This window comes from Cibotium barometz, chromosome 34 (assembly GCF_041138505.1).
Source record: "Cibotium barometz isolate CiBa-2024 chromosome 34, ASM4113850v1, whole genome shotgun sequence".
Taxonomy (NCBI): domain Eukaryota; kingdom Viridiplantae; phylum Streptophyta; class Polypodiopsida; order Cyatheales; family Cibotiaceae; genus Cibotium; species Cibotium barometz.
The window spans coordinates 3,388,942-3,412,508 of record NC_141079.1 but is presented as its reverse complement, the minus strand read 5'-3'; positions in this window follow the sequence as shown (position 1 = coordinate 3,412,508).

Here is a 23,567-nt window from a genome sequence, read left to right as displayed (position 1 = left end):
GATTGTTGGTTGGCATTACAAGATCAGGTCTTGCACCCAACTGTAATCTAGATGTATTAATTACCTCGCTAAATGTGGCAACTTGTGACATGCCTACATCCTACGATACTATGATCTCGTCTAGATTCTTGATGAAGCCCTTGGATTGTAAACGTGTCTAGGGAGGCATTTTCTTTGGGGGTTTGAGATGACGAGAGAGAGAGAGAGAGAGAGAGAGAGAGAGAGAGAGAGAGAGAGAGAGAGAGAGAGAGAGAGAGGCATTACATGGAGCTCGAACATTATATGTGGCATACCTATGTGGATTGCACCAGCATGCCACATGTAATGCCCAACTTGGGAATTACACATGGCATGCCTACATGGACTACGTAGTCCATGTAGGCATGCCATAATGTGTAGTTCCCGAGCTCGGGCATTCCACGTGGCATGGTCACGTGTATAATGCAGTCCATGTGGGCATTTCATGTGTACATATATGTGTGTGTGTGTGTGTGTGTGTGTGTGTGTGTGTTGAAATATACAAGTGAATAGGGTGTGTGCGAGAACAAGCCCTTGGCAAGAGACTGTAAAAGAGAATGTGTAAATGTGAGAGAGCCTGTGAAAAGGTGAGAAGAATCTATTGGGAGAGAATAAAGGGTAGCATGAGAAGATTTAGGAAGTGTGGAGATATTCTGGGAGAGGTGGAGAGAATCAAGCAAAAGAGGTGGAGTGAATCAAGGAGAAATCAGTGGGATTAGATGCTTGGATGTAAACACTATAAATTGAGGCATTGGCCTAATGAGAATTTGCTGGTTTTTTATTATCCATGCCTACATTAAGCTATTAGTTAATTACTCACTAATCACATCTTTATTATTATCTAATCACTTTGTTAATGATGTTGATTCCACCATAGCTCATCACATTGCTATAATTTTAACATGGTATCAGAGCCTAGCCTAGAATCCATCAAGTTTATGAGCCCATTATCTAGTTAATTAAGATTAGTAGATAATTAGAAAATAATCAAATTTTTAGTTATTTTCAAGAAGCCTTTTGTACCCCCAGCCAGTGTGGAGGGGGTTGATCTCCCTCTAGGAGCTCAAGCCTCTCTAGCCATACATAGCTACTTCAATGGTGCTCCAGCCAAGCTAATCAAAAGCGCAAACCGCCAAGAAAAGCAGCAGTTCCACGCTGATTTGCAGGCACCTTTTTTTGGAGAAAATATGAGAGTTCTACTTCATCAAATCAAATTGATCTAATTCCTCTTAGCTCCAGGGGTTTTCAAGCATGCTCTACAAGCTGGTGTAGTCAGAATTTTATTTGATTAAGTCTACAGTGAGATCCAAGCTCTTCATCAAATTTGCACGTGACTTTGGTAAAACAGAGATTAAGCATTCAATGTTTGGTCAAATCTTGTGTTTCTTAGCTTAATCCTCTACTAGATTAATTGCTATTGATGGCCTTGAAAGGATTTGAGCTCATTTGAACTCTAAGGCCTCAGATCTGGGCTCCTCGCATACTCTATTTTCTGCACACAAAACAGAGGATTAATTTGCTAATTAATGATTAATCAATGCTAATCACTATATTTTGGTGCAATTGAGGGTTCAAATTAACCATTAGGTATTTGATAGAGATTCCTATAACTTCAGATTACAATTCGGAGATGGTTTGATACTCCAACCATTTCGTACAAATTGGTTAGCCTTGATTCAATGTAATTTTTGGTAATTGGTTAGCCTTGATTCAATGTAATTTTTGGTAAAATTATGCTGATAAATTTGTGGTAGTCATCTTTTGCATTTAACCCCTAGTTAATGCCTGCATATCACACTCAAATTCAAGATTATTCACAGCCAGAGTTGCATTTGGGAATGTGCATAAGAATGAATGCTATATGCATTATGTATTGGGCACATTACATCAGTATAAAAATGGGATCAGACACTGCCCTTGTCCAGAATAAGGCAAGAGGTAAGACCTCCCACATAGATTTGGGTTTGCATTGCATAATGACACAAGATAAACATCAAAAGCCCAAAAGAACTGTCAACAAAACATTTAAACATGTTGCTCACATCATGGAGCAAGAAGAACTGACAGACAAGCTCATGGCCCCAGCCATGAAAGACGAAGAACATCTCTTTCCAAGAGGAGGATCCACACGAAGAAGAAAAGCTAAAGGAAGCATTGAAGGAAGACATGGACACGTGAAGAGAAGCTGCCACAACAAGAAGACTGAAAGAAGAGGAAGACACGGACGCGTGAAGAGAAGCTGTCCTCAAGAAGACTAAAGATAAGAGAAGATGTGAGGCTCCAAAGGGTGAGGAGCCATGTGAAAATCTCTGAGAGAGAGAGAGAGAGAGAGAGAGAGAGAGAGAGAGAGAGAGAGAGAGAGAGAGAAACCCCACAACCCAATGTAACCTGCCCCAACAAAGTAAAACCACCTCTGAGCCACTGATGATGTAGGCCATGTGGTAGATGTATGTGTGAGCACTTTAGTCAAGGTCGCGGGCACTTGTAGTAGCCTTGGACACATAGAGAGAGAAAGTGTCAAGGACTATGAGTTTAGGGACTTGAGGCACTGGTCGCGGACTATCAAGTAAGAGAGAAACTTGGTATAGGGTCCAAGTGTGCTAAGATTGTTCACTTGAGGGGAGGTGTGCTAGGCACTGGTCGCGGACTATCAAGTAAGAGGGAAACTTGGTATAGGGACCAGGTGTGCTAGGAGTATTCACTTGAGGGGAGGTGTTGAAATATATAAGTGAATAGGGTATGTGTGGGAACAAGCCCTTGGCAAGAGGCTGTAAAAGAGATTGTGTAAATGTGAGAGAACCTGTGAAAAGGTGAGAAGAATCTATTGGGACAGAATAAAGGGTAGCATGAGAAGATTTAGGAAGTGTGGAGATATTTTGGGAGAGGTGGAGAGAATCAAGCAAAGAGGTGGAGTGAATCAAGGAGAAATCAGTGGGATTAGATGCTTGGATGTAAACACTATAAATTGAGGCATTGGCGTAATGAAAATTTGCTGGTTTTTGATTATCCATGCCTACATTAAGCTATTAGTTAATTACTCACTAATTATGTCTTATCTAATCACTTTGTTAATGATGTTGATTCTAGTATTTGATCCACCATACCTCATCACATTGCTGTAATTTTAACATGTGTGTGTGTGTGTGTACAAGAACAAGTAGCCCCCATGTCATTCTATGGATTGCAAGCAATAGTAAATATTAGGTCCTAAGAGTTACGTGTCTCTCTATAGCCTACCTCTAATCATAAGGGGGAGGAATCCTATAAACTTGAAGACTCTCTTTCGGCCAATTACTTGGCAATAGTTGATGGTTCATTAAACTCAAACCCACAGCAAATAGCCATCTTAGATAGCCTGCCCCCCAGAGGACTTCTAACTCGATGTAATGTGATAGATTTATACAGTCCCTTACAAGATAATAAGAAAACTAGTGCATCAACCTTGTCCACTTTTGCAAACAATGAAATACCTTTGGAGCATCAAGAAGGGAAACACATTAATAAATATTTTATTTAATGTTAAATAGGTTATCAAGGTCGTGGAGATTCCTAGGTATTATAATGGTGATATTGCATTTGAGTTCCCACTAACTATGGAAATACGTGCAAGAATGGACTCCATGGAGCATAAGTATGATCCCTATTGGTGGTCAAAGCCGCAAACCTCTAACATTGCCTTCCCTGGCATGTGTCAGAGAAGCCATTACCTGGGTAGTTTGAAGTGTGTGAATGAGATTTGCATGTGCTTAACACTAGTTTGGTACCAAAACAGGACACTTCAGTGTCCTTTTTTGGGGGTTGCGAAAAAAAATCAAACTCCTAATGTAGGCTTTAAAAACCAAAATGCTTCATTGGGCATGTAGAACATAACCCTATGCTTATGTAAAAAATGCTAAACATATAAAATGCCTTTTTATTTGGAAGTACATAAGTAACAAAGTAGCATATGTCTTGAAAATGAACATTTTTCAGGATTTTTCAAGATTTTTCCAAATATGCAAGCATCATTCTCTCAAAAAAAAAATCCAATGATATCAATAGAATTTTTCCCAAGATATTTTGATAGCATACATCAGTCCAAGGAGGTAGAAGTTCACCAAAAAAATCATTTTCCTTTCCTAGAATTTTTTCCAAAAAAGTTGTATAAAATCAGCAAAAGTAACGCGTATTATCAAAACTCAATCACGCCACTAAAAAAAATTGTAGCCCTATCAATGAGAATGTCGATTATTGGTTTTCATGCTTGAGATGAGATAAATAAGCCATAATTTGATGTGTATGACACTAACTTAGCCTCCACTTAAGTAGGTTCTTATCGCCTAGTTCTAAAAAAACTGTAAAAAACAAAAATATAAAATTTGATCATCTTTTTTCAAAAACTAATCATAACTATGCTTGCACAAGTAGTCTACACCTATAGTTACAACAAATAATGCACTTACACAGCTTTCCCCTTTGATGAAAATCAAAATTAGGCTCATAATTAGACATTTTACGTATTAAAAACAGGTTGCGCAAAAGGCCATGTATGAGAAGAGGCCCAAAAAGTGGCTCTAAAGTTTTGAAAAATTCAAAACAAAGTAGTATTTACCCTATATAACATGGGTGCACCTCAAGTTTTACATTATTAGCTTGCATATGGAAGGAGAAAAATTCATGCTCCACCTGTATAAAAAACATCATTTCAATATTAGCGAGTCAAAAATTTATCCAATAATTATCGTTTGATGATTCCAAGATTTAGTTTACATCATGGGCTTTCCATCAAGCCAAGTTTCTGATCAAACTATGTCCCTTCTAAAAGTTATGTACAAATTACTACTATTTTGAAAACAGCAAAAATCATGCGTTTTATCAGCATGTGTCTAAGAAAATTAAAATATTGCCTTGCAAAAGCTAAGAAAAGTGCAATTTAAAAAATCTCAATTTTTTTTTGGGTCTTGAGGAACATCTGTGGATGTTAAGCATTTCAAAACTCTTAATAGATTGCCCACAAAAATTCAAGAAAAATGCTAACTTTCAGGACACTTTAGTGTCCTCAGGACACTTTAGTGTCCAATTACAGAACTAGTGTTAAAGAACCACAGGGTCTCAAATATATTACATTTTATTGGAAGCATGCTAAGGCACCAACCACTAGAGAGAAGTGCAGCAATGCATCTCAAAATCTCCTTTGCCACCATTATTGCCCTCAATGCTAGGCGATGTGCATTGCTACATACAATTGCTACATCTATTGATGACCTCTAACGAGACAATGAGATGATTAATGATACACATCGATTTCCATCAATATAATGTATGGGAAGGCACATCAAAGGCACTAACTGATAGGAAAAAGAAAATGGTGTTTAGGATGTTAGGAGTAGATCGCAATTGCAGAGGGCAAGAAAGTTACAAATCTGTGTGGAAAAAGAAATCGTGATGGTAGCACTAGTGTAAGGAGGTGGCCCCTAACATTTCATTGGGAAACAAGAGTTCATTAACATTGTAGAGGAGATGGGTCCACTGGTGGAAGATAGCTAGTAAGCTTCATTGTTGGTTGGGTAGTTATGTTTTTGTAAATGAGTTATTAAAATCTAGATAAGTGGTGTGAAATCTAAATAATTTGATTTAGGTTTCGAAGCCTACTAGTAAGTGCATCTCGACACTGGCCTTCTTAGGAGATCTTTGGCTTGGATGCACTTCTGAAGCTAAAAGGAGAGTGCATGACATTTTTCATGCAAGTAGGTTCCCAAGACAAGGGCCTCGGCGGGTGATAAGGGCCTTGTTTTCAAGATGTCCACCATTGGAGCTGCTTGAGGGTTGGATTTGGTAAATAGAATGTGACGGACTAGCTTTGGGGACCTGCAACATGCATGGATACAGTTCGCGACCACAGGCATGGATACAGTTCGCGACCACAGGCGACAAACACCAGATTGCATGACCATAGCTTGTCATGTGTACGATCCAAGGTATCATATTACGAATGTCAATATAAAAGTAGTCAAAGGTGGTCAAGTGTGTTACATCATAAATGATTAGAGTTTTTACGTAGCATGCACGATCTTCTAACAATTGCAACATGTGAAATGAAAGAGGATTATATAAAGGCCCAATGTTTGTTCTGGGAATGCATTAATGAGGTGATGGCAAACCATGGTTGTGAAAAGGTAGATTTCTTTGGTTTCATGGTAGACGAGGATCAAGCTAACTCAAATGTAGTTCGACGTTGGTGGTGGGAAAAATAATGTTCCTCTACAGATAGGGAGAGCTCTTGCTTATTTCATTGGAAGCAAAGCATGGTTGCCCACATAACAAAGTATGTGTGCACCATATCTTAAGGAGAGAACAAAGTAATGTACAAGAAGTGGCGCATGGCTCCTATCATTGAAGTTGCATCAGTACAGGCTTGATTGATACATTAATAGTGGCGCAATGGTCATGTGATGGATAAGAATATTTCAGGTAGTGGCAGTTGGTAGTGTAGTTTTTCTTTTTAATTTATCTCTCCCTTTTCTTCCTCACGGTGTGGACTCTTAGTTGAGCTAGTAGGAGGTGTACAAAGCACATTAGGGTTCAGTCATCATCACAACAATAGAGAGAAGTAATGATGGTCCAAATACCACAAGAACAAGCCTAGCAGAAACAAGCATGGTAGTTGGCTTGTAGGGGAAGGATATAAATGTAATATTTCTCTTTATGATGCATGTACTACCGATATGGCAAATGCAATTTTACAAAGCACTAAGGCAGTCTCTTACTCTCAAGGTAAGCATATAGGGAGAGGACCAAGCTTAGAGAAACTAAAAGAATGGTTGTTTACAAGCTCGGCCCAAGTGTCTGAACAGTTAATCTTGCAACTGAAGGAAAACCTATGTATAAGGCGCCTACCTCGCTCAGTAGTAGTGAGACAAAGAAAGTGCATGTCACAAGATACTAGCCATTGTTTTCATTGATATTGATGAGACAAGGCCACAAACTACCAGAGTATAATGCGCATATACGAGACCGCAAGTATGCGGGGAGGCTATGGAAGATCATTTTTAAGGAGCATGATAGAACTAGTACTCCAGAGAGAATAGCGAAAGTCACAGAGTCTAGTATGATTCAGCTACATTTTTTGACGAGTTTATACACGCGATTGTGTTTCACCCATGCTTGCTATCCAGGTTCTTTAGAGAGATGATCCCATCTGCATATGGCTTGCCTTCACAAAATCATATGTGCTAGCTTGCATTTGTGCTTTGATGCAATCATGTATATACTTTTATTTTTGCAGATTTTATGGATCCAGGTTCTTCATCCGATCCATTTGCGTACAGCAATTGGCTGATGGAGATGCTAAATCATTTTGGATGCCATCCTGGTCCAGTTGAGCTTATAGAGTACATGTATGCCCATCCCCCTCCTTCCATGCCTGGTATCTATACCCCGCCCGTGAGTATCCAGGTCACTCCACTGTCGTCTATGCCTACGAGTCCGACGAGACCGCATGCAGCTTCTCCTCTTCCACGCCCACCGAGGAGACATACCCCGTCCCAGATACACTCACGCACACCCTCCTAGGCACTGTCATGTTAGGGCTCACAGCCACAATCACGTACTCCCTCAGAGCCACCGTCACGTTAGGGCTCACAGCCACTGTCACGTAGACAATCCCCCAGTCGCTCATGACTCCGCCAGCAGTAGGAAGAGTGGGAGTGGAGGATGCAGCGGGTGCTTTGGTGGGGGTAGTAGGGCACGCGGTGAGAGAGGAGATAGAGGGAGAAGAGTTAGAGGAGACAGTGAGGATGAGGAGGAGATGAGAGAGGTGGAGGGAGTGATCTGCTATGATGTGACGGATAGGGGCGGGATAGTGATGGATGCGAGGGGGAAAGAGGTAATGGAGTACATGCGTGGGGTAGTATCAAACTTGTATAGAAATTATTTTATTAGATTTAAAGATCAAAATAGCCGATTAGTTGAGGAGGTGATAGATGCTGTACATAGTCGGTACCCCAATCCCCCACATGCGACATTCTCGGATGTATGGAGAAGGACGCGAATAAGGGAGATCTTAAGTAATAAAAGATCTCACCTTAAGAAACTTACGTACGATGATGGGCTAAATGTAGCTGCGGGTGGCTATCCTGCCGAGAAACCTGCCACTGCGCACAAACGCGAGTGGAAGGAGGCAAAGAAACGAGCAGAGGATGGTGTGAAGAGCAGGCAGCACGTGGAGGCACGATAGATCCAGATGGAGACCATTGGATCTTTGCATTTCGGATCTGGCGGCATCGAGTCATGGGAGGCAGACTTTGTAAGTATCTTGCCACTTTCTTTGATTGTTTTCTGGTGGCATCGAGTCATGGGAGGCAGACTTCGTAAGTATCTTGCCACTTTCTTTGATTGTTTACTTAATTCATTGATTCTATGATTGTTTTAATCTTACAAATTGTGTTGATTATGATACAGCGAGACGGGTTACGGGGAGGAAGCCCACAGCCCATGATACTGGGTATGCTTGCCGGCATAGCAAACATGACACGTGGGCCATCTTCAAAGCCGAGGGACGTATTACGGACGCGCAGTTTGAGATGGCCATGAGACCATACGGTCGACAGGTACTTGAAAACTCTAAACGAATGATTTTGGTTTATTGAATTACATATATATATACTTATATACTATATATTACTTGAACAGGCACAAGCTCATGATGATCCACCCGCCGCCACTGCAGAGGGTGGACGTGAGCACTACTCATCGGACATTCCGACCGATGTGAGCTCATTTGATCATGGAGGGAGCACCGAGTCATCATCTGGGTCTGAGTAGTACTCAGACTTATAGTATCACATTCCATATTGAGGATGTGTTTGTATATATATTTTTGTAACTGAAGCCATGGGCTACTTCGACATATGGACTCCCTTGTATATATGTGTACACATAAAATTTTGATAGTAATATTGAATCGTGAATCGATAGTATTGTATTCATGTCTGTCTTGAATCGTGTATTGACAATGTATGCATTCATGTTGTTCTTGTCTTAAATCTTCCTCGTGGATGGTCCAATGCACCCAAAAAAAAATTTCAGAGAGTGTTATTGGGTGCTGGAATGCTGGAACAGCATTCAGGTATCAAATAGCACTCTCTGGATTTTTTCTTTTGCTCTCTGTTTGCGTGTATAGATGCGTCAACTCTGTAAAAAGTCTCGTGTATATACGCGGATACTCTGTGAAATGCGCGTGTATAGACGCGTCAACTCTGGAAAAGTCGCGTGTATATACGCGGATAATTTGTGAATACGTGTGTATAAGCGCAGGTAAAATGACAAAACGCATCTATACACCCTCCTATCAGCGCGTCTAAGTGCAGCTAAACTGACGAAACGCATGTATACGCCCGTGTATCAACGCGTTTGACTATTCCTATACATGCATTTTTACATGCATGTCTCTGGCTGCGATGATACACACGCTAATACACGGGCCCGTTACTTTTTTCCACAAGTCATTTTTAGCGGCTAGAAGCGCGGGTATGAGCCCGATCCCTTGTAGTGATCCCAAAGAGAAGCCCCATCACACAAGACATGGTGATTGATGCTTCTACATCACAAAAGAAACCATTGTTGGCTATCTAAGCACTAATCCCATTGGTTTCTCTAGAGCTACCCACTACACAAGTACAAATTACCTTTCCGCAAGTGTCAACTCTATTACTCATCTATAAAAGGAAGAACCTATAAGCTCCACCAATCTTATGAATTCCCCCTATCACCCTTAAAGCTGGAGATTGATATAGCACAAGTAACAAAGGGTGCTCCTAGCCACCAACAAGCACTGATGGAGAAAAGTTGGAAGAGATGGTTACAAAAACCTACAATACCTTACGTGAAGTGAAAGTATGATAGGAAGCAAGAAGGGGGGATTTATGCTAATATCCTTACTTTTACCCCCACGTTTTGCTGACATATTTCATGTCCATATCCAGAGGGAGCCTATTGGAAAAAGCTAACCCATGACAATATAGCTTACACCAACATGTACAACAATATAGCACCTATACACATACTAAAAATCTAACTAACAATAAAAATTTAAAAAGATGATGAGAAAGAGCACATATCAAAATAAGAGAATGAAAGTACGATTCTACTGCTGCAAGCCGTGAGCATGGACTTTTCATGGATTGTCTAGATTGGTACTATCAAGGGCAACTAAGAATTCCTCCTTTCCAAACCCACTCACACGATATTTTTATGCACTACTAGGGAAGCAATGTTGTGGAGCCACCTTTGTACGTCTATTCTACCTATAGTTTCATCCCCTTGCACCATGTCTTAGCTGTGAGAATCACATGTTGTCCATAGCATCCTACTTATGCTGGCATTGTAGAACTTATTTTAGGCACGATAGGCAGGACTCTTGCAGTCCATGATGGTAGGAGAGACCCCATAATGACAAGATGACATGAGTGTACTTTACCTAGTGGGAGGACCCTATCAAGTAAGAAATGCATAGGAAGAGCTTGTAGAGTAGGGAAGGAGGGAAAAAGCTTACACACTTACACCATTATTCTGTAAAATAATGTTACTGACTCCTTGTCCCTTCTAGAGCATGGTGGATCATTTCCTAGATAGATTAGCTAGCAGTAGCTACTTAGCTCACTTACCTATAGTACCCCTGCCATATCACAGTGAGGATGCACTTAGATCATTAACTCTCGTACACCAGAGGAGGCATTTCTATTAGAATCAAATTGTGAGGATGACGAGCTTAGTGATACTGAGTCCAACCCAGCATATGAGGTATGGATATCTGATGAGGACTTGTTGTTGCGATGACTTTGAAGATCTTTTTTTAAGGTTCACAGGAAGCAACAATGGAAGTTCTCAACATTACAAGTATAATTCTACAGATCGACTTCCCAACCATACAACAAACCAAGTGTATTTTAAACCCATCCCCAAGTAATGCTATTTTTTTCACTTTCAATCATTTTGAATTATCCATTCAATGTTTGTTTGAGTGCTTGCTTGTATCATTCTGTGATGACTGTTCTATCACTTCTCTAGTTATTACTTGGATAACCATTAAGGATTTGGTCCTAGTCCAATCCTTACTTAGATTCACTTTAAAATATGCTAAAAGAGTATGCCAAGTACTCCACCTTCCTTAGTACGCCCTCTTTAGTTAGAGTAGAGCCTTCTAGGTGAATTATCAAGTGAAATTAGTTCAAAAAAATAAAAAATAAAATAGAAAGATCCAAGAAGATAACCATTGCCATTGGAGATCTTGGGAGGACTTCTGGTTCTTGGGAGGACTTCTGGATCTTGGGAGGACTTCTGGTTCTTGGGAGGACTTCTGGTTCTTGGGAGGACTTCTGGTTCTTAGTGATAGAGCCTTGCGACTATAGCCTTGATCTTCATGGGATGGGACCTTGTGGCTAAAAATCTACTAATAAAGGGCTTTTTAAAAAACATCATTGTAGAGGTACTTAGCAGTTCTTAGATACTCTTGTATGAGGTCTCTGGGCCATTTCTTGGGTCTCTACAGGATGGTGCTCTACTTTTACATTTTTATCTTCTCATTAAATAAAAATATAAAAAAATCAAGGGCGAAAGCTTGTAATATAATCACTTAGCAGTTTCATTTTAAGGCTAGATAATAGCTAGAGATGGTTTCACCAAAGTGAGTGTGTGTAGGGACTGGGGTCATAACCCTAATACCTTGTGCACATTCACACATTCCATTTATTTAGTTAATTTATGCACACATTAATCAAGCATAATTTTCTAGGATTATTATGCATTAAAAATATGATAAAATATATACCTATGATAGTCCACCCGTTTGAGGAAACAACTGTCCTCAGTTGTGTAGAAGAAAACGCTACAACAACAACATCATGCTTGTAGCTTCTATGTCATAACCTGCAAGGTAAACTCAGAGGACCAAACATGGCTTAGAGGTTGATCATGCATGGCTCAAAGGTTCTTATGGACATGGAATACTACAAACAAACTTAGAGGTTCATTGGCCGAGCATGGATGAGAGGCACAAAGGCATGGCTCAGAGGCTCAGGTGAACATGAATTGCAACAATAAAACTTGTGCGACATGTAAATTGGTGACCCTCGCACTCATCATCAAATCACAAATAATATACACAAAATAACCTAGCAACATAAAAGGTTATAGATGACATAACATATAAAGACAGACTTCTTGCACTTTTTGTTATTAATGGAGCTATAGTTGTCTATTTTCTTGATTTTGTTATCTTTTGGTATTTCTCTTTTATTGTTTAGTGGGGGGATTTGTTGCCATATACATAGGCAGTGATGTGTGTGAACACACTTAGGACCGCCGGGGCACTTTTTCCCTCTTTAGGAGGTTTTTTCCCCCGGCTAGTATATACGCCCATCCTTCTAGGGCTAACTTATCTTTTGTACATTGACACAATCTAATACACTTTGTGTTGTGTGCATTCTTGCTTCTTCTTCTCCAAGCTTTGTGTGCTTTCCTGCAACCCTAATTCTAAAAATTGGTATCAGAGCAGGCATCGGCTCCTAGGGCTACGCCACCAGCACCCTCCGACTCACGTTCTCCGATTGAGGTGAGCTTTCACGAGCACTTGCATTTCAAGTTCTGCACAGGTGTTTTCGTCATTTTCTGCAGAAATTTTGACAGTGCAGTTTTCTGCAAAACAGGCATACGTGTTCTATTGTGGACCGTGCTACATAGCACAAGTTGTCTTCTGTTCAGTCTTTGCTTCATTACAGGTAGCTTTTGCATCAGTTTCAGTCAGTGGCTGATAACAGCCATGATGTATTTCGCATGTTGTCTGCTGAAGACAAACTGGATGGAGACAGCAACTACCCACTTTGGGCATACATGATGCAGCATGTTTTGGTTGTAAAAGGAGTGTGGAACATTTTGCAGGGTATGGATGTACGTCTAGGTTCTATGGATGTAGGATCTGTTGAGGATGTTGCAGGTTCTAGCAGTTCTACTGTTGCTGCTGTTTTACCCACTGCTGAACAAGCTCGTTGTTGTTTGGGATGGTAAAGATGTGCAGGCTCATGCCTTGATTGCACTTTCTGTCAAACGTAACATCACCCCACATATTTGTTCAGCTAAAACAGCAAAACAGGCTTGGGATATTCTAGCTAGTTTGTATGCAGGTCGTAACGAGGCAAAAATCGCTTACGTGCGTAAAGAGCTAGAATTGAAGATTATGCAGGAAGATGATGACATGAATGTTTTTCTTGCTGAGATTAAAGATCTCAAAGAACAGTTGATTTCTGCAGATGAGATTATTCCTGATCATTCTCTTGTGCAGACTGTTCTTGATGCTTTACCTGAGACATATCAGACTTTTGCTTCCACGTGGAGACTTCTTAATGAGGACAGACCTGATGCTGTCAACAAGTATGATACTTTAGTCAACAAGCTCTTGCAAGAAGTGCAGTACAGGCAAAACAGGGCCAGGCAGCGTGCAGTTGATCAAGCATTTATTGCTACCCGGCAACAGAGAAGAAGTGGTAAGGCAACCCCTTCCACTGTTTCTTCTCCTATTAGTAGGTCTGCAACTTCTTCTCCTTCCACAGGTAGCAACAATAAGTCTGAGAAGGCTCTTGATAAAGGCAAGAAAAAGACCAGGTGCAACTATTGTAAGGCAAATGATCATGTCATTAAGAATTGCCCTAAGCTAAAGGCTAAAGAGGCAAAGAAGAAAGAGTCAAATGCAGCCACAATCGCGGATGCTTCTACAAATGCAGATTCTGCAAATGTTGTGCAGGATACAGAATGGGCGTTTAGCGTGTATTGCCAGTATGACCCATCTGTACATGATGCATGTTTGGCAGTTTCTGTTGACTCTCATGTATGGTATTTTGACAGTGGTGCTACAAAGCACATTACCTCGCATCGTGATATGTTCACTTGTCTTGAGGCTGTCCCTAATGGGAATACTGTCACATGTGCCAATAATGCTTCTTACCCAGTGAAGGGCGTTGGTAAAATTATGCTTACGGCTGCAAATGGCAGCGCTTTCATACTTTCAGATGCTTTGTATGTGCCAGGGATAAAGAAGAATCTATTGTCTGTCTCTGCGCTTGCTAGACTTGGACTTGTAGTCAAATTTGTGGATGACAGATGTACTGTTCATGATTTGACTTCTGGTGATACGATTATTGTATCTGGCACCTTGTTTCGTGGGCTGTATAGGCTCAATTCTTATGACAAGTGTGTGGAAGATTCAGCAAATGCAGTTTCTGATGAAAAGGCAGTTTCAGATGCAAAACTATGGCATGCTTGTTTTGGTCATCTGAACTTTGCTAGTTTGCTGCGTTTGCAGAAAATTGATATGGTTGCTTCATTGCCCCCTCTTGAGGCACCATTAAAACATGTTTGTGAAGGCTGTATTTTGGGCAAAATGCAGCGTTCTACGTTTCCAAAGGATGGTTCTGTGCGGGCCAATCGCAAATTGCAACTTGTACATAGTGATGTATGTGGGCCTATGCAAACTCCGTCATTTGGTAAACACTTGTACTTCGTGACTTTCATTGATGATTACTCAAGGCATGCATGGGTATATCCACTAAAGGCAAAGTTCGAAGTGTTTTTGTGCTTCAAACAGTTTTTGCTTATGGTTGAAAATGTATCTAATTGTAATGTGGGCACCCTCCGTTCTGATCGAGGGGGGGGAGTACATGTCTAAAGAGTTTGATGCATTTTTGGCTAGTCGTGGGATAAAACACCAATGTACAGTGCCGTATACCCCTCAGCAAAATGGTGTTGCTGTGAGAGAAAAAACAGGTCACTTATGGAGATGGCACGATGAATGGTTAAGAGCCAAGCTTTGCCACATGCATTTTGGCTTGAGGCTGTCATGTGTGCTGCATATGTACTCAACAGGTGTCCCACTAAGGCCTTGCAGTCTATTACTCCATACGAAGCTTGGCATGGCAGGAAGCCTTCTATTGGTCACTTGCATGTCTTTGGTTGCTTGGCCTATGCTTTAGTGCCTATGCAACAACGCAGAAAATTGGATGATAAGGCTGTCAAATGCATTTTTGTTGGTTACAGTGCTGAGAGCAAGGGTTAAGATTGTATCATCCACAGTCAAAGCGTATCTGATTAGTCGAGATGTTGTTTTTGTGGAAGATGCTGTGCAACCTTTGTTATCATGTACTAAAGAGACAGGTGTGAGCTCACGGGATGTATTTGATACGTTGTTGCCTCTCTTTACAAGTGGGAATTCAAATGTAAGTCCTAATGAGGCAAATATTCAGCCTATGCAGATTTCAAATGACATCATAGATTAGCCTATTTCTGATGCAGATTTACATGATGTAATGAGGATAGGGTTGAAAATGAGCAGGCTAGAGGTATGCCAAAATGGCTGGTGCAAACCTTGCGTGATAGTAAGATTGATGCACCTATGACTAGTCGTACTCGTTCAGGTTTTCAGCATGCCTCTTATACATCAGATTGTTATGCTTTGGCTATGTCTAGTATGTGTGAAGAGGAAGAACCTCTTTCATTTGATGAGGCACAAAATTCAAAAAATTGGTTGGCTGCAATGCAAAGTGAATATGATGCTATAATGAAGAATGGTACATGGTCTTTGTGTGATTTGCCTATTGGTAAAAAGGCCATTGGATGTAAGTGGGTTTTTAAGTTGAAACGAAAGCAAGATGACAGTGTTGATCGCTATAAGGCTAGACTTGTTATGCTCAAGAAAAGGGCATTGATTTTGATGAGACCTTTGCTCCCACTTGTCGTATGACTACCATTCGTAGCATTTGTGCATTGGCAGCTCATAATGGTTGGAATGTACATCAGCTAGACATAAAGACTGCATTCTTGAATGGAGATTTGCATAAGGAGATGTATGTATCGCAGCCTCATTGTTTTGTTCAAAGAGGGCAGGAAAACAAAGTGTGCAGGTTAAAAAAGGCTTTATATGGTTTAAAGCAAGCTCCACAAGCTTGGTATGAAAAGATACATGCATATTTGACTGCACATGGGTTTCAGAATAGTCCAACAGAAAGCACTTTGTATGTTAAACGTGTGGATGGTGTACATCTAATCATTGCTCTCTATGTCGATGACATGCTGCTCACAGGACCAAATAAGAGTCATATTGCTGATTTTAAGGCCGATTTGAATGCCTCTTTTGAGATGTCAAATTTAGGGCATTTGCATCATTATTTGGGGATACAATTTAAGCAGTGTGATGGAGGTATTGCTTTGTGTTAGACAAAGTATATTGAGACATTGTTGCGGAGATTTGGCCTTGAAGACTGCAAGCCTATTACTACTCCAATGGAGACAGGTTTGAAGTTGAGTCTTCATGATGCTGGAGATCACTTTGATGTCACACTCTATCAAACAGCTGTTGGTTGCCTCATTTATGTATGCATTACGAGGCCAGACATTCAGTTTGCAGTCTCACAGGTGAGCAGGTTTAAGCATAGCCCAGGGTCTCAGCATTGGAAGGCAGTTAAACGCATCTTTTGCTACTTGAGTGGCACCATACATCTTGGGTTGTTTTATCCCAAGGGGGGATCGTTGCTGCCAGATTTGCATGCTTTTTCGGACTCAGATTGGGCTGGTTGCTATGACACAAGAGTGTCCACAAGTGGTTTTTGTTTCATGCTCGGTAGCTCATGCATATCTTGGTTGAGCAAGAAGCAACCTACTGTGGCCACTTCGAGTTGTGAAGCTGAGTATAGGGTAGCTTTCACAACTACGGTTGAGTGTGTGTGGCTCAGACGGCTTATGGCTGATTTGGGTGTTGGATAGGAGTTTGCCACCTCTATCTACACTGACAGTCAGAGCGCATTGGCAGTTGCGAGAAACCCAATTTTTCATGCTCGCACAAAGCACATTGAGGTGCATTATCACTATGTCAGGGAGAGACTCTCAGCAGGAGAGATCAGCTTGGCCTATGTGCCAACACAGGACAACCTCGCCGATCTTTTCACAAAGGCGCTTCCTCGTGAGAAGTTCGAAGCTTTCCGCAAAGCTTTGGGCTTGCTCCCCTTTGTGGATTGATCTACTTCGGGCATGGCACTCCCCTATACATGAGTGCCAGCTCTCGTTCACACCATCACTTCCAGGGGGGATTTGTTGCCATATACATAGGCAGTGATGTGTGTGAACACACTTAGGACCGCCGGGGTACTTTTTCCCTCTTTAGGAGGTTTTTTTCCCCGGCTTGTATATACGCCCATCCTTCTAGGGCTAACTTATCTTTTGTACATTGACACAATCTAATACACTTTGTGTTGTGTGCATTCTTGCTTCTTCTTCTCCAAGCTTTGTGTGCTTTCCTGCAACCCTAATTTCAACAGTCATCTCATAAATATCTTTTAGAATTTCTCTCAAAGTTCCCGTTCTTTATATAAGAACGCGCGCGAAGACAGTCAATCTGTTCTTGAATTGTAGGACGTTGCGGTAAATCTGCCATAGCTAAAACTAAAGAAATAACAAATATTTTTTATGAGAAAATTTGGTAGAGAATACATATCTCATTGTTGTAATGTTGTTGAAATCATCTGGTAAAAACAATTTTAACACTCCAAAGACATGTGAGTCTTTATGCTTTTCTATGCATAACTTCTTAATTCAAAATAAATTATTAAAGGAGGAGTAAAAATAATAATTAAAGTCAGAACTAAAAACTTGCTTTTGCACTAATACTAGAAACAATAATTGAAGTAATACTTGATATCATAGAAATAAACTATAAAGTGGTTATTGATATCAAAATTGGAGAAAGTTACCTTGAGTTGAGAATTTGTTTGCTATTAAGAAAATGGAATTTGAAATGGATTGAAAAAAAGTAGCTATAACAAGTTGAATAATAACTTCACAATCCTCTAATAATGCGGATGTGGTCAGGTATAATTATTTTCTTCGGTGGTAACTTGGTTTTAAGATAATGTAGAGTAATAAATTCCTCATCAGATATTAATGGATCATCCTCTATGCTATATCTACGAATGATGTTTATTTGTTCTATGAGGTGACAAAAACGAATGTTCGGAGAAAAAACCATAGTATTGCCAATGGGTATGAAGACAAAACATTGTTCATGATCACATGTCCAAATCTTCGACCATTCTTCATGTTGTTGATTGTTGAAGATCCATAGAGTAAATGCTGAAATAGAGCACCATTCCCTTTGGATAAATATGCTAGACGGCTACACTCTGCCATGAATCGTAGGAGTTCTGAAGGTGGATAAGGGTCGTGAGGTGATGGCCGAGTCATAATGTTATAGACATAAAATTTTTGGTAGTGAGAACTTCCCAATTTTCAGAATAGATTATCTATGGGGGTTTACAGTTTGGTTGATGTAGTTTTTTACAACTACTTTTGGTCTCATTCAACAGAAGGTTTTTGAGTGTCTATGAGGTTGTAAATAAACAATATACAAAATTGATTTTTCAATACACCCAAAATTTAAGCATAATATAAACATGAATATAATGAAAAACTAGTAGCAATTTTAATAATCTTGATTGATAAAGCTTCTAGAGTATGTAATTCAAAACTAGGTTAAACAAAATAAACTCAAACATATTTTTCGGCTAGGGCCAAGAGTGCCAAGAGCCTTGTTCATACAATCTCAAAAGGTGACGGAGAATAGTGTTCATAAGATTGGTAATGGCTATTATCGGGAATGCTGCTAAGTAATTAGGAATGTGGATGCGAATTTCAGATACCATATTAAAGAAGAATAGAATGTGTAACTTGGATAAGGTATCTGAGAAAGTGTTATGGGTCACGGGCTGTGATGTCAAAGTCCATGACTTTTGTAGTCAAATCCCAAGTGATTCCACGCGACCATAAGATAAGAGGTCCCGTCCATTAAGGAAAGTCCAAGGAGGAGGTTCGTGGTCGATGAGTTTCTCCACTAAAACGTAAATGTGAGGTCATGAGGTATCTCGAAGGACCAAGAGGAGTGGCCGGATCAAAGGCTGATTAGCAACTATCGAAATAGAGTGCAAGCTCAAGTAAGAGAGCATCGTCTCAAGGTCCACACAAGAGACCAATACTGGGTGTAATCTCCCCCCTCAAGCATGTAGCTCCCACTTCCATGACTTGAGTATTTAGAGAATTGTATTCAAAAAATAGCCCAAGGAGCTAATAATAGTTGTGCATACAATTTGGGCTTGCTTTTCCCACTTTTGGGCTTTTCTTTACATATTAATAACCATATCAAAGTTCCTAAGATTTATACATATCAAAACCTTTGTCCAAATATAAATGCTAATGGGACTTTACACATGAAATAACCTTGTGCACATTCGCACATTCCATTTATTAAGTCGATTTCTACGCACATTAAATCAAGCATATTTTTCTATGTTATTATGCATTAAAAATATGATAAATATATATACTTGTAATGCAAAATGTAACTCTCATAACTCATTCTTTTATGCTAATTTTGATATTGCTTACTTGCTTGCTAGCTTGTTTGAGCTCTTATGTGTGCTTGCTTGCTTGCATGTGAGAGAGTGAGTGTGAGAGATTAGGTTGTGAGGAAGGTCGAGCTTCCATTGGAGTGTGGCGGTAGCAGAGTGGAGCTTTCGAGTGCGGTTATGCGGCAACATCTCTCCTACGAGAATCCAGTAACAAGCTTTCACAAGGTGAGTCACACAACCCGACTATGCATTTGTGTGCTAGGCCATGGTAATTTGGTTTCTTGATTGAGTTGTTTGTGCTCCCTAGTGTGGTTGGGCAAGTTGGGCAAAGTCCCACAACATTGGATTGTTCCGTGTGTTCTTTCTATGGTGCAAGGACCTCCCAAGGTCTACAAAGTGAAACATAATTATTCATATGGTTCTGTTAACAGGTATAAGTACAAGGCAAGATTGGTTCCCAAGGGATATGAATAGACATATGGCATTTACAACTATGAGAAGACATTCAGCCTGGTTTCTAGGATGGTAATCATGAGAGCCTTCATTTGTGGTCTTAACTAAGGGATGGTCTTTACATCAAATGGATGTAAAGAATGTAATTTTTCATGTTGAATTATTGGAGGAAGTTTACATGATGTTGCAGCCACTAGGATATATGGATCATGCATCCCTCGATTTTATTTGTTTTGCAAGTTGTGCAAAACCTTGTATGGCTTGAAACAGGCACCTAGAGCATGGTTAGACTAAGTAGGGAAGTATCTTATCACTATTAGATTTCAGATATCTAATGCTTATTTATCAGTTTCTGTAAGAAAGGATATAAGGGGATTATGCTAGTGGGCACATCTACGTTGATGACTTCATGGTCTCACATGTGACAATGATGATGACATTCATGAGGTGAGTAGGGGATTTTCTTGTCACTATTGGATTTTAGATATCCAATGCTAATTTATCGCTTTATGTAAGAAAGGATGTAAGGGGGATTATGCTAGACTTGGTCATCTATGTTGATGACTTTCTTATCTCACAGGAGGTGACAAATGATGACGACATTCATGAGGTGATGATGCTTCGTAAGAAGAAGTTTAAAATGAAAAATTTGGGTGAGTTACATTACTTCCTAGGCATAGAGCTGAATAGATAATATGATGAGATTTGGCTTTTGCAAAGGCCCGATATGCTTTGGACGTGTTGTCCAAGTATAAGATGATAGGGTGTAAGCCAATCTCAATCCCATTGGATCAGAACACGAGGTTTTCTATAGATATAGGTGATCCTTTGAAGGGCCCTACTATGTACAGGGACATAGTAGGTATTTAGATTTTCATTAGGCTAGATTTGAGCCATATTCAATTGAATTGGTGAGTCAGTTTATGCAGGCCCCAAGGAACTAACATTTAGATGTGGTTGGGAGAATACTCATGTACATAAAGTCTAAAATACATTATGGACTTCTTTATGAGGTTAGGATGAGGTACAAGTACATGAGCACATAATTACACATTAAGTTGGTTACTAGTGGCTTTATGTTCTCTTTTAGGAGTACTGTTGTTAGCTAGAAGGGCAGCAATATAAGTAACTGGTTAAAGTAACTTGTTGCTATTGTTAGTTGGTGGAGCAATAAGATGCAAGAAGCAAGTGCGATAGTTTCTTTATCGAGTATAGAGGCTGAGTACAGGGGTGCTTCTATGATAACATGTGAGGTAGCTTGGTTTACTAAAACTACCTACATACACGGTAAAATCTCATAGGGCAGTTATCATTTATGATGAGGAGCATAGAGTTGGCAAAATGTAACTCTCATAACTCATTCTTTTATGCTAATTTTGATATTGCTTGCTTGCTTTCTAGCTTGTTTGAGCTCTTATGTGTGCTTGCTTGCTTGCATGCGAGAGAGTGAGTGTGAGAAATTAGGTTGTGAGGAGGGTCGAGCTTCCATTGGAGTGTGGTGGTAGCAGAGTGGAGCTTTCGGGTGCGGTTATGCGGCAACATCTCTCCTACGAGAATCCCAAGTAACAAGCTTTCACAAGGTGGGTGACACTATGCATTTGTGTGCTAGGCCATGGTAATTTGGTTTTTTGATTGAGTTGTTTGTGCTCCCTAGTGTGGTTGGGCAAAGTCCCACAACATTGGATTGTTCCGTGTGTTCTTTCTATGGTGCAAGGACTTCCCAAGGTCTACAAAGTGAAACATAATTATTCAAATGGTTCTGTTAACAATTATAAGTACAAGGCAAGATTGGTTCCAAGGGATATGAATAGACATATGGCATTTACTACTATGAGAAGACATTCAGCCTGGTTTCTAGGATGGTAATCATGAGAGCCTTCATTTGTGGTCTTAACTAAGGGACGGTCTTTACATCAGATGGATGTAAAGAATGTAATTTTTCATGGGGTGAATTATTGGAGGAAGTTTACATGGTGCAGCCACTAGGATATATGGATCATGCATCCCTCGATTTTATTTGCAAGTTGTGCAAAACCTTGTATGGCTTGAAGCAGGCACCTAGAGCATGGTTAGACTAAGTAGGGAAGTATCTTATCACTATTAGATTTCAGATATCTAATGCTTATTTATCACTTTTTGTAAGAAAGGATATAAGGGGGATTATGCTAGTGGGCACATCTATGTTGATGACTTCATGGTCTCACATGTGACAATGATGATGACATTCATGAGGTTAGTAGGGGATTTTCTTGTCACTATTGGATTTCATCACTTTATGTAAGAAAGGATGTAAGGGGGATTATGCTAGTGGTCATCTATGTTGATGACTTCCTTGTCTCACAGGTGTGACAAATGATGACGACATTCATGAGGTGATGATGCTTCTTAAGAAGAAGTTTAAAATGAAAGATTTGGGTGAGTTACATTACTTCCTAGGTATAGAGTTGAATAGATAATATGATGAGATTTGGCTTTTGCAAAGGCCCAATATGCTTTGGACATGTTGTCCAAGTATAAGATGATAGGGTGTAAGCCAATCTCAATCCCATTGGATCAGAACACGAGGTTTTCTATAGATATAGGTGATCCTTTGAAGGGCCCTACTATGTACAGGGACATAGTAGGTATTTAGATTTTCACTAGGCTAGATTTGAGCCATATTCGATTGAATTGGTGAGTCAGTTTATGCAGGCGCCAAGGAACCGACATTTAGATGTGGTTGGGAGAATACTCATGTACATAAAGTCTACAATACATTATGGACTTCTTTATGAGGTTGGGATAAGGTACAAGTACATGAGCACATAATTACACATTAAGTTGGTTACTAGTGGCTTTATGTTCTCTTTTGGGAGTACTATTGTTAGCTAGAAGAGCAGCAATATAAGTAACTGGTTAAAGTAACTTGTTGCTATTGTTAGTTGGTGGAGTAATAAGATGCAAGAAGCAAGTGCGATAGTTTCTTTATCGAGTATAGAGGCTGAGTACAGGGGTGCTTCTATGATAACATGTGAGGTAGCTTGGTTTACTAAAACTACCTACATACACGGGAAAATCTCATAGGGCAGTTATCATTTATGATGAGGAGCATAGAGTTGGCAAAATGTAACTCTCATAACTCATTCTTTTATGCTAATTTTGATATTGCTTGCTTGCTTTCTAGCTTGTTTGAGCTCTTATGTGTGCTTGCTTGCTTGCATGTGAGAGAGTGAGTGTGAGAGAGTGAGTGTGAGAGATTAGGTTGTGAGGAGGGTCGAGCTTCCATTGGAGTGTGGTGGTAGCAGAGTGGAGCTTTCGGGTGCGGTTATGCGGCAACATCTCTCCTACGAGAATCCCAAGTAACAAGCTTTCACAAGGTGGGTGACACTATGCATTTGTGTGCTAGGCCATGGTAATTTGGTTTTTTGATTGAGTTGTTTGTGCTCCCTAGTGTGGTTGGGCAAAGTCCCACAACATTGGATTGTTCCGTGTGTTCTTTCTATGGTGCAAGGACTTCCCAAGGTCTACAAAGTGAAACATAATTATTCAAATGGTTCTGTTAACAGGTATAAGTACAAGGCAAGATTGGTTCCAAGGGATATGAATAGACATATGGCATTTACTACTATGAGAAGACATTCAGCCTGGTTTCTAGGATGGTAATCATGAGAGCCTTCATTTGTGGTCTTAACTAAGGGA